Source organism: Lithobates pipiens, unplaced genomic scaffold (assembly GCF_037356315.1).
Source record: "Lithobates pipiens isolate NorthernLeopardFrog02 unplaced genomic scaffold, aLitPip1_a1.2 Scaffold_10, whole genome shotgun sequence".
NCBI lineage: Eukaryota > Metazoa > Chordata > Amphibia > Anura > Ranidae > Lithobates > Lithobates pipiens.
This window is the reverse complement of record NW_027507686.1, coordinates 99,249,113-99,261,261: the sequence shown is the minus strand read 5'-3', so window position 1 is coordinate 99,261,261 and position 12,149 is coordinate 99,249,113. Positions and strand designations below refer to the sequence as shown.

At 48.3% G+C, this 12,149-nt stretch overlaps 10 pseudogenes; all 10 read left to right on the top strand.

Annotated features, from left to right (window-relative positions):
* The first annotated feature begins 219 nt into the window (after positions 1-219).
* Positions 220-338, top strand: LOC143956922 (5S ribosomal RNA; annotated as a pseudogene).
* Positions 339-438: 100 nt separating this feature from the next.
* On the top strand, positions 439-557 carry LOC143949536 (5S ribosomal RNA; annotated as a pseudogene).
* A 377-nt stretch (positions 558-934) lies between these two features.
* Positions 935-1,053, top strand: LOC143948343 (5S ribosomal RNA; annotated as a pseudogene).
* Positions 1,054-2,183: 1,130 nt separating this feature from the next.
* Positions 2,184-2,302, top strand: LOC143955153 (5S ribosomal RNA; annotated as a pseudogene).
* Positions 2,303-2,632: 330 nt separating this feature from the next.
* Positions 2,633-2,751, top strand: LOC143951946 (5S ribosomal RNA; annotated as a pseudogene).
* A 100-nt stretch (positions 2,752-2,851) lies between these two features.
* Positions 2,852-2,971, top strand: LOC143942971 (5S ribosomal RNA; annotated as a pseudogene).
* A 98-nt stretch (positions 2,972-3,069) lies between these two features.
* On the top strand, positions 3,070-3,188 carry LOC143952898 (5S ribosomal RNA; annotated as a pseudogene).
* A 320-nt stretch (positions 3,189-3,508) lies between these two features.
* Positions 3,509-3,627, top strand: LOC143952112 (5S ribosomal RNA; annotated as a pseudogene).
* A 100-nt stretch (positions 3,628-3,727) lies between these two features.
* On the top strand, positions 3,728-3,847 carry LOC143945602 (5S ribosomal RNA; annotated as a pseudogene).
* Positions 3,848-3,945: 98 nt separating this feature from the next.
* LOC143943961 (5S ribosomal RNA) lies at positions 3,946-4,064 on the top strand (annotated as a pseudogene).
* Positions 4,065-12,149: the final 8,085 nt, after the last annotated feature.

Here is a 12,149-nt window from a genome sequence, read left to right as displayed (position 1 = left end):
CACCTATGGCCACATCACCCTAAAAGCGCACAATCTCACCTGATCTCGGAGGCCCAGCAGTGTACGGCCTGGTTAATACCTGTATGGGAGACCATCTGTGAATACCAGGTGCCGTAGGCTTCTTTTTATGTTTTTGGCGTTGACCTGTTTATTTTCGCTTGTTTCCCAAGGTGACCATCTTGGTGTTTAACAAGAGGGTTGAGAGTGCCCAAAGAGATCATCTATGGCCTCATCACCCTGAAAGCACCCGATCTCGTCTGATCTCGGAGGCTAAGCAGTGTCAGGCCTGGTTAGTACCAGGATGGGAGAACATCTGGGAATAACAGGTGCCGTAGGCTTCTTTTTATGTTGTTGGCCTTGACCTGTTTTTTTTTCACTTGTTTCCCAAGGTGACCATCTTGGCATTTGTGAAGAGGCTTGAGAGTGCCTGATGAGATCCCCTACGGCACCATCAACCTGAAAGCGCCCAATCTCGTCTGATCTCGGAGGTTAAACAGTGTCGGGCCTGGTTAGTACCTGGATGGGAGGCCGCCTGGGAATACCAGGTGCCATGGGCTTCTTTTTATGTTGTTGGCTTTGACCTGTTTTTTTCGCTTGTTTCTCAAGGTGACCATATTGGCGTTTGTCAAGAGGGTTGGGCGTTTCTTGAAGAGAACGCTTACGGCCACATAACCCTGAAAGCACCCCATCTCGTCTGATTTCAGAGGCTAAGCAGCGTTAGGCCTGGTTAGTACCTGGATGGGAGACTGCCTGGGAAGACCAGGTGCCATAGAAGGATCTGGCCTGGTTAGTGTCTTGATTGGGAGATCGCCTGGGAATACTGGCTGCCGTAGGCTCTTTTTATGTTGTTGGCTTTGACCTGCTTTTTTTAGCTTGTTTCCCAAGGTGACAATCTTGGCCTTTGTCAAGAGGCTTCAGAGTGCCCAAAGAGAGTGCCTACGGCCAAATCACCCTGAAAGAGCCCAATCTCATCTGATCTCAGAGGCTAAGCAGCGACGGGCCTGGTTAGCACCTGGATGGGAGACAGCCTGGGAATACCAGGTGCCGTAGGCTTCTCATTATGTTGTCGGCGTTGACCTATTTTTTTTCCCTTGTTTCCCAAGGTGACCATCTTGGCATTTGTCAAGAGGGTTGAGAGTGCACAAAGAAATTGTTTACGGGCACAACACCCTGAAAGCGCCCAATCTCGTCTGGTCTCAGAGGCTAAACAGGGTTGGGCCTGGTTTGTACCTGGATGGGAGACCAACAGGGTTTGTGTTTTTTTGGCATTGGCATTTGTCAAGAGGGTTGAGAGTGCCTAAAGAGATCGCTTACAGCCACATCACCCTGCAAGCACCCTATCTCTTCTGATCTCGGAGGCTAAGAAGGGTTGGGCCTAGTTAGTACTTGAATGGGAGACGGGCTTGGAATACCAGGTGCCATATTCTTCTTTTTATGTTGTTGGCGTTGACCTGTTTTTTTTCGCTTGTTTCCCAGGGTGACTATCTTGGCATTTTTTAAGAGGGATGAGAGTGCCCAAAGAGATTGCCTATGGGCACATCACCCTGAAAGCGCCCAATCTCCTCTGATCTCAGAGGCTAGAAAGGGTCGCGCCTTGTTAATACCTGGATGGGAGACCGCCTGGGAATACTAGGTGCTGTAGGCTTCTTTTTATGTTGTTGGCGTTGACTTGTTTTTTTTGTTTGTTTCCCAAGGTGACCATCTTGGCGTTTGTCAAGAGGGTTGAGCGTGCCTGAAAAAATCTACTATGGCCGCATTCACCCTGAAAGAGCCCAATATCATTTGATCTCAGAGGCTAAGCAGGGTTGGGACCTGGTTAGTACCTGGGTGGGAGACCGCCTGGGATTTCTCGATGCCATAGGCTTTTTTTTTAAGTTGTTGGCATTGACTTATTTTTTTTTGCTTGTTTCCCAAGGTGACCATCTTGGCGTTTGTCAAGAGGGTTGAAAGTGCCTGAAGAGATTGCCTACGGGCACATCACCCTGAAAGCACCCGATCTCGTTTGATGTTGGAGGCTAAGAAGAGTCAGGCCTTGTTAATACCTGGATGGGAGACCGCCTGGGAATACCAGGTGTCGTAAGCTTCTTTTTATGTTGTTGGCGTTGACCTGTTTTTTTTCCGCTTGTTTCCCAAGGTGATCATCTTGGTGTTTGTCAAGAGGGTTGAGAGTGCCTGAAGAGATTGCCTATGGCCACATCACTCTGAAAGCACCCAATCTCGTCTGATCTTGGAGGCTAAGAAGAGTCAGGCCTGGTTAGTACCTGGATGGGAGACCACCTGGGAATACCAGTTATTGTAGGCTTCTTTTTATGTTGTTGACGTTGATTCGTTTGTTTTTTCCGCTTGTTTCCCAAGGTGACCATCTTGGCGTTTGTCAAGAGGGTTGAGAGTGCCCAAAGAGATCTCTTACAGCAGCAACACCCTGAAAGAGCGCTATCTCTTCTCATCTCTGAGGCTAAGAAGGGTTGGGCCTAGTTAGTACCTAGATAGGAGATGGCGTTGGAATACCAGGTGCCGTATTCTTCTTTTTATGTTGTTGACATTGACCTGTTTTTTTTTCCGCTTGCATCTCAAGGTGACTATCTTGGCATTTGTCAAGAGGGTTGAGAGTGCCCAAAGAGATTAAGAGATTGCCTATGGGCACATAACCCTGAAAGCGCCCGATCTCCTCTGATCTCAGAGGCTAAACAGGGTCAGGCCTTGCTAGTACCTGGATTGGAAACCACCTGGGAATACTAGGTGCTGTAGGCTTCTTTTTATGTTGTTGGCGTTGACTTGTTTTTGTTTTGTGTGTTTACCAAGTTGACCATCTTGGTGTTTGTCAAGAGGGTTGAGAGTGCCTGAAGAGCTCGCCTATGGCCACATAACCCTGAAAGCACCAGATCTCGTCTGATCTCAGAGGCTAAGCAGGGTCTGGGCCTTGTTAATACCCGGATGGGAGACCACCCGGGAATACTAGGTGCTGTAGACTTCTTCTTATGTTGTTGGCGTTGACTTGTTTTTTTTGTTTGTTTCCCAAGGTGACAATCTTGGCGTTTGTCAAGAGGGTTGAAAGTGCCTGAAGAGATTGCCTACGGGCACATCACCCTGAAAGCACCCGATCTCGTTTGATGTTGGAGGCTAAGAAGAGTCGGGCCTTGTTAGTACCTGGATGGGAGACCGCCTGGGAATACCAGTTATTGTAGGCTTCTTTTTATGTTGTTGACATTGATTCGTTTGTTTTTTTTCGCTTGTTTCCCAAGGTGACCATCTTGGCATTTGTCAAGAGGGTTGAGAGTGCCCAAAGAGATCGCTTACAGCAGCAACACCCTGAAAGAGCCCTATCTCTTCTCATCTCTGAGGCTAAGAAGGGTTGGGCCTAGTTAGTACCTGGATAGGAGATGGAGTTGGAATACCAGGTGCCGTATTCTTCTTTTTATGTCGTTGACATTGACCTGTTTTTTTCGCTTGTATCTCAAGGTGACTATCTTGGCATTTGTCAAGAGGGTTGAGAGTGCCCAAAGAGATTGCCTATGGGCACATAACCCTGAAAGCGCCCGATCTCCTCTGATCTCAGAGGCTAAACAGGGTCGGGCCTTGCTAGTACCTGGATTGGAAACCACCTGGGAATACTAGGTGCTGTAGGCTTCTTTTTATGTTGTTGGCGTTGACTTGTTTTTGTTTTGTGTGTTTACCAAGTTGACCATCTTGGTGTTTGTCAAGAGGGTTGAGAGTGCCTGAAGAGCTCGCCTATGGCCACATAACCCTGAAAGCACCAGATCTCGTCTGATCTCAGAGGCTAAGCAGGGTCTGGGCCTTGTTAATACCCGGATGGGAGATCACCCGGGAATACTAGGTGCTGTAGACTTCTTCTTATGTTGTTGGCGTTGACTTGTTTTTTTTGTTTGTTTCCCAAGGTGACCATCTTGGCGTTTGTCAAGAGGGTTGAAAGTGCCCGAAGAGATTGCCTACGGGCACATCACCCTGAAAGCACCCGATCTCGTTTGATGTTGGAGGCTAAGAAGAGTCGGGCCTTGTTAGTACCTGGATGGGAGACCGCCTGGGAATACCAGGTGTCGTAGGCTTCTTTTTATGTTGTTGGCGTTGACCTGTTTTTATTTCGCTTGTTTCCCAAGGTGACTATCTTGGCATTTGTCAAGAGGGTTGAGAGTGCCCAAAGAGATTGCCTATGGGCACATGACCCTGAAAGCGCCCGATCTCGTCTGATCTCAGAGACTAAACAGGGTCGGGCCTTGTTAATACCCGGATGGGAGGCCACCTGGGAATACTAGGTGCTGTAGACTTCTTCTTATGTTGTTGGCGTTGACTTGTTTTTTTGTTTGTTTCCCAAGGTGACCATCTTGGCGTTAGTCAAGAGGGTTGAGAGTGCCTGAAGAAATCTCCTATGGCCACATCACCCTGAAAGAGCCCAATCTCATCTGATCTCAGAGGCTAAGCAGGGTTGGGACCAGTTTAGTACCTGGATGGGAGACCGCCTGGGATTTCCAGATGCCGTAGTCTTCTTTTTATGTTGTTGCCGTTGACCTATTTTTTTCCGCTTGTTCCCAAGGTGACCTTCTTGGCGTTTGTCAAGTGAGTTGAGCGTGCCTGAAGATATTGGCTATGGACACATCACCCTGACTCTGTTCCATCTCGTCTGATCTTGGAGGCTAAGCATTGTCGGGCCTGATTAGTAACTGGATGGGAGACCGCCTGGGAATACCAGGTGTCGTAGGCTTCTTTTTTTTTTTCAAATATAATTTTTTCTCCAAACAGGGGAAGAGGGTCCCCCGAGTACATAATGCAACAGAGAAATACAGAGCAAAAAGCAGCTGAACAATACTTGATACTGGTATATTTGCAACTGTGAGTCTGCCTTTCATCAATCATAATGATTCGAGGCACAGATAAAGTACTGTACCAAGATCCAGGGTCACACAAACCCCAGGTCCCTCCGGCATAATCCATCCAGAGGGGGGTGTGGGGCCGTCATTCCCAATTTTCCACTTTTTCCAAAAGAGGAGGTGAGAGATAGGGGAGGAAGGCATAAAAGAGAAGGGGTGAAAGATCAGGAAAGGAGAAAAGGGGACGAGACACGATGGCAGCCACTGCCCAAGGGGCCAGTCAAGGAAAGCTCAGAGCACTAAGGCGATAGCAGGCGACATCCTTCCAGCGAGAATATAAAGGTATTCCAGATGTCCCAGGTTTGTTTAAAAAATTCTTGTTTAACTTGTGATGTGAGGATCAAGTCCTCCATTTTTTTAATGTCCTCTATTTTCCTAAGCCAGTGAGTAATGAAAGGGGGGAACATTTTTTCCAATAGAGAGGGATGCAGGATTTCGCCGCATTTATCACATGCCGTAAAATAGTTTTTTTGTACTTCTTAATGGGAATCTGTGAATGGTGCAAGAGAAAGAATGCAGCCTCTTCCGGGATGGAGAAGTCTGTGAATTTTTGTGTTATGCATCGGATCTCTGTCCAGAAGTCCACCAAGCTGGGGCAGGACCAAAAAATGTGGAGCAACGTGCCCTCTTCTTCTCCACACCTCCAGCATATGTTCGAGGAAGAGGGGAAACATTTATGCAGCTTTGATGTTGTCAAATACCACCTGGTGAGAAGTTTAAAATTTGTCTCCTGTATCTTCGCGCACAGCGAGGTTTTGAGAGCCAAAGTGATAATGCGTTGTCTCTGTGCTGGGGAAAACGAGCAATTAAGGTCCTTTTCCCAGTTGGACAGACAGGTTAAGTGTGGGTGATCTGTTTGAGAGAGAATGTGGGCCAAAGGGCCTTCGCTCCTGCATAGAGTCTCAAACTCCGTCTGAGGGCGGGCGAAAGTTTGAGGATTGGGGATGGAATGGAAAAAATTATGTCGTTGCGCCGCTCTCTAAAAAGGCAGTTGGAAAAGCCCTGTCGGATCTCTTAGGGTTGAGAAAGAAGGCCATTTTCCATCAATGACGAATTTAGACGCATGGTCTAGGTTGGAATTTATAAGTGGGTCCCTGGTTCAAAGTTCGGATGGCCACGTATAGGGAATAGGGGGGAAGTCAAAGACGTGAGTGTGTTTTGGGTAGCGATCAGGTGACTGACTTTCAACGAAGCCCCTATAGTGGGATGTGACGTCAATTCTGTGGGTAAATCCTTATAGCACCACATGGTGCTTCTTAGCGGAATTCGGGAGTGAGATTGTTCTAGTTGCACCCAGAGCTTAGAAAGTTTGTTTCGATGCCAGTCCAATACACGCCCCAGATGGGAGGCCAGGTAGTAGCGTTGCAAGTCAAGGAGAACCAACCCTCCCTGTTGTTTAGACAATGTCAGCTGTGACCGCTTAAGTCTGGGATTTTTGTGGGCCCAGTTAAATTGAGTGAGCAGGGATTGAGCTTGCTTAAAAAATGGGACTGGAATCTGGATCGGAAGAGCTTGGAAAAGATAGGTAAATTTAGGGAGTATGTTCATTTTAATGAGATTGCATCTCCTGAACCAGGAATGGAGGCCAGAATGCCACCCGTGAAGCAAACTGCGGATCTTACTGACAAGGGGTGGGGGGAAGTTCAACATAAATGTACGCGCAATGTCTGGTGGAATGTAAGTACCTAATGCCGTGTACACACGACCGGACTTTTCAACATCAAAAGTCAGACGGAATGATTCCAGCAGACCATTCGATCGTGTGTGGACTGCAGCGGTCTTTTGATTTGCAAAAGTCTGACAGACTTTAGAAATGGAACAAATTTTTACGACAGAACTCCGCCGGACCCAGTTCCTACTGAGAAATCTGGTCGTGTGTATGCTAGTCCGACGGACAAAAACCGACGTGAGGGCAGCTATTGGCTACTGGCTATGAACTTCCTTATTCTAGTCCAGTCGTACGTCATCACGTTCGAATCCGTCGGACTTTGGTGTGATTGTGTTGCCAAGTCCGTACATTCGGAAAGTATGTCAGAACTCTGTCAGAACTCTGTCAGAACTCCGTCGAAAGTCTGTCGGACCTAGTCCCTCGAAAAGTCCGGTCGTGTGTACACAGCATAAGTACTTAAAGGCTGTATGGGTCCATTTAAAATGAAAATTGGACTGCAAGTCTAGTAACGTTTGCGGGGGGACTGCAACCCCCATGGCCTCTGATTTCAAGAAGTATCCCGTATATCTGGAATTCCCGAAGGAGATTTGGCAAGGAAACTCTGGGATTCGTCAGCGAGAACAGCATGTCATCCGCGTAGGCAGATATCTTGCACTCAATAGTACCCGTTATGTCTGAGTTTTGTTGAATTGTGGAGAGAAAGGGTTCCAATGACAGTGCGAATAATAGGGGTGACAGGGGGCAAACCTGTCTGGTCCCATTCCCGATGTCAAGGGGAGATGAGAGCACCCCATTCACTTTGACTTGAGCTGAAGGGCGTGAGTATATCTTACTTAGCCATGCCAGCATCCGTTCACTCAGACCTGTATGGCGAAGGACCGAGAACATGAATGTCCAATTGACCCGATCAAAAGCCTTCTCGGCATCAGTACTCACGAAAAGACAAGGGGTCCCAGATGACTTTACTTTATGGACCAGGGTAAGCACCTTAATGGTGTTGTCCCTATCTTCCCTGGTTGGAATAAAACCTAACTGGTCAATATGTATAAGGGACTGCAAGTGCTGTGCCAATCACGTGGCGAGGATTTTAGAGAATAGTTTTAGGACCGAATTTAGGAGGGAAATGGGTCTGTAGCTCCCACATAGGCCCAGGTCTTTGCCCTTGCTTAAGTATCAACGAGATGTGGGCTCTAAGGGTATCCTCAGGAAAATCCCCATTTGAGCTCAGAGTATTAAATAAATTCACCAAGCGTGGGCCGAGAATAGGGAGGAAGGTCTTACAGTATTGTGCGGTATATCCGTCAGGGCCCGGAGGCTTACCCACCTTTGGAGGTCCCACGGCCGTCTGGACTTCTTCCAGTGTAATCGGGTCCTCCAAGTACTCCCGTGATTCCGATGAGAGGGTTGGTAGACCAGAAACGATTACATATCTGTCTATATTGTCCTGCCCTGACCCTGAATCGGGCAGGTTGTAGAGATCAGAGTAAAATTTTTCAAAGACTTCGGCTATTTGGGTTGGGGTAGAGGCCCTCTGGCCATTCTCATCTATCAACTGTGGTATGTAAGAGGCAGATTTCAACTCCTTTCCTGACCTGGCTAAGATTTTTCCGCATTTGTCCCCTGACTCCTACGTCAGTTTACGACAAAACTGGAGTGCCGCTTTCGCTTTATAATGGAGTAGGTCAGTAATCTGGGTACGGAGTGTCCCCAATTCAATCTCTAAGGTCCGTGAGGGGGCATGTTTTTTTTTATTTTTTTTTATTTATTTTTATTGAAAATTTTCAACACATTAATAACATACAAACATACCAAACGGTCCCAAAAAACCCCCCCAGGACCCCTCCCCCTCCCTTCCCACCTTCTCCCTCCCCCCACCCAACAAAACTCCCCCCTGTGCAGCCCTCCATTCATCACTTAAGCTCAGTCTATAATCACCGACAGTACCACACATATAAGAAACACATAGTTTGTACCTCAGCTGAGTATTTGACCACCTGCATTGGGGATGTAAGCCAACCCAAGGGATAGCACCTCCCTGCCCCTCCCCTCACCCGACACTCAAGGAGAACACCACCCGCCTAGCGGTTAATTCACAGTATCTGCGGCATCAAGCCAGCACCGCCACACTCTCTCAAATTTATTAGGGCACCCTCTGCTAAGATAGGTGGCTTTGTATAACGGTAAAGCTTTATTAATTAAACCTTTCCAATAAGAAACCGAAGGAGGTTCAGGTTTCTTCCAACACAGCAGGATAGCTTTGCGTGCATAAAACAGCGCCAGAGAGATCAGAGTCATCTGCGCCTTACGAGGTGCCAACTCCTCCACCAGTCCGAGTAAACATACCGCAACTGTGACTGGAATCGGCACCGAAAGGACAGATTGCATAACTTGTGTCACTCCCTTCCAGAACTCCTCAATCCGCGGGCACTGCCAGAACACATGGTCAAAGTCAGCTCGGTCAACTGTGCAGCGCCAGCATCCCCCCGCACCCGTACCGTAAATCCTAGCCAGTCTGGCTGGGGTGTAGTATACTCTATGCAGGATTTTAAACTGGATAAGTCTGTCTCTAGCCGATACTAGGGTCTGAAACGGGTGTCCCCACATGTCGTCCCAATCCTCCCCTCCAAAGTCAGGTACTAAAGCACTCCAAACATCCCTACATTTTTGGATAGGCTTCGGCCTGTCCGGGAACAACATTCTGTACACAACGGAGAGAGGCTTTTTCAGGTCCTCTGTCCGCAGCACATTTTCAAGAGGCGAAGCTCCCAACTGCAGAGCCCCAGGACCGAACTGAGAGAGAAAAGCGTGCCGCAACTGTAGGTATCGAAAAAAGTACCAATTTGGAAGAGCATGATTCACCTTAAGCTGATCAAACGTCAAGAGCTTCCCCCCTCCCACCACATGCTGCAGTTGCTTAATGCCTACCCTGGCCCATATCACCGGATCCGGTATGCCCCCAAAATGTGGCAATTTAGGATTGAACCATAGAGGAGTATCAGGAGACCAATTCCCTTCTGGCTGTTTCATCAAGGACTGCGATTTTTCCCAGGCCCGTATCGTTGCCCGCATAGAGGCCGTCAGAGCTGGTGAAGCCCCCGAACCTCTATACACCAGATAGGACAGGCTCTCATATGAGCCCAAAAAGGCCGCCTCCAGTACATTTGCCGAATCCCCGTCCTCCCGTGTTAGCCACCGTCCGGCGACCACCATTTGCCCAGCTAAATAATATTTAAAGAGATCCGGCAATGCTAAGCCACCTTGACCCCATGGCTCCTGCAAAACCCTGAGACTTATGCGGGGGTGTGTAGCGGCCCACAAAAAGGATCCAAAAAGACTATTAACCCTCCGAAAAAATGAGCAAGGAATCCAAATAGGAGAATTACGTAAAAGGTAAAGGAATATGGGCAGAATCTTCATTTTGAGCAAGTTAACCCTACCAATGAGGGACAGCGGCAGATGCTTCCAAGCTTCCAGCTGCCCCTTAACCCTGGCCAGCAAAGGAAGGAGATTCAGAGACATAAAGTCGCCCACTCTTGGTGAAACCTTCACTCCTAAGTATTTAAATTCTTGCACCCAGGTAATGAGAACCCTAGCGGTCGCCGACTCCCGCGCCTCCCCGTCAATAGCCATCACGTTGGATTTCTCCCAGTTGACCCGGAGCCCGGAGAACTCAGCAAACTTGTCAAGCACCCCGAACACCGCCTCCAAAGATGGCCCTGCATCCTTCAAGAAGAGGAGCATGTCATCTGCATAGAGCGCTATACACTCCCTAATACCCCCCACCTCCAGTGCTCCTACCCCAGGTGAGAGCCTCAGGGCTATAGCCAGCGGTTCTATTGCCAATGCAAATAAGAAAGGGGATAGAGGACACCCCTGACGCGTACCCCTGTGAATGTCAAATTGGGGGGAGACTGAATTGGCTATCTTGATACCCGCCTGTGGAGAACTGTAAAGCAAGGAAATCCAGGTCACATAGATCTCCCCAAAGCCCATTCTCCGCAGAACAGTTAACATGTATTGCCAGTCCACTGAATCAAAGGCCTTGGCCATATCCAGGGAAACTACCACTCTAGATCCTTTTTCTGTGTGTTCTATCTGTAGGTGGGTAAACAATCTGCGTAAATTAGTGTCAGTAGATTTCTGCGGAATGAAACCCGTCTGATCTATATCCACCAGAGTCGTGATAACCTGAGAGAGTCTAGTAGCCAGCACCTTTGTTAGAATTTTTAAATCCTGGTTCAGCAGCGCGATCGGTCGATATGACGAACAAGATAGGGGGTCCTTGCCCGGCTTCGGCAGCAAGATCACCTGTGCCTCCAGCAAAGAAGCCGGGAGACACCTGTGTTCCAAGCAGTAATCATATAAGTTTTTTAGTCTGGGCACCAATTCTTCTAAATGCTGTCTGTACCACTCGATGCAGAAGCCATCAGGCCCTGGGGATTTACGGGGAGGGAAGGACCTAATAGCTTTTTCAATTTCTTCCGTCGTTATGTCAGCCTCCAAAAAGTCCCTATCCGCCTCAGACAGTCTCGGGATCTGCAGTGATGCTAACAACCCGTCTAACTCCGCTATGTCATAGGTCGGTATGGGTGCATACAAAGTCTTGTAGTATTCCACAAAAGTGTCCAGTATGTCAGTCGGGGTTGTCATCAGGCCACTCTGAGTGTTCTTGATACAGGGGATATTAGTCTGCACCCGCTGCTCAGCCACCAGCATGGCCAACAGTTTACCGTTCTTGTCCCCTTGTTCAAAGATGGATTCAGCCATTTTTGTCCTAGATGTGTGTGTTAGATCCGAGTAATGGAGTGCTAGCGCACGCCTTGCCTCCAACAGTGCACCATAAGTGGCATCAGACTGATCGTTCGCGTGCTCCATAGCACACACCCTCTCCCTATCCTGCAGTTCTTGATCTATCCGATTATGGGACCTGCGGGCCTGTTTGATGGCTGAAATATAGTGCCCCCGCATGCAGGCCTTAAAGGCGTGAGGGGGCATGTTTATGTTTCGCTCCCACAGAGGCAAGTTCACGAAACAGATTAGCAAGCTGTTCCTTCCGTGTTTATTTGATGTGCGCCCCGTGCCTGATAAGTACCCTGCGGAATACTGACTTGCGAGCCTCCCAAATTATCCCCGGGTCGCAGTCCTGCGTTTAGTTTTCTTGGAAATAAAAGTCCAATTCCCTGGTCACAGCTGCTAAAACTTCCGGTATATGGAGGAGGCTCTCATTAAGGTGCCAGAATAGAGACCTAGGTGAGGGGTTCCTAGAGAGGGTGTAGGTAAGGGCTACAGGAGCGTGGTCGGACCAAGTAATATGGCCAATGGAGGAAGAGCTCACCAAGTGCAGTTGGTCATGTGGAATCAAGAAGAAGTCTATCCTCAAGTATGATTTGTGAAGGGAAGAGCAAAAAGAATTGTTCCTTTCCCCGGAGTGTTGCAGACGCCAGACATCAACTAATTGGTCATTCAGTAAACTTAGTAATCCGCTTTCTAGAGGAAATGAGGAGCGAGGAGCAAGAGGCAGAAGTGTCAACTGATGGCGAGAGGGGACATTAAAGTCCCCACCTAATATCAACTGGCCCTCCCGAAAGTCACATAAT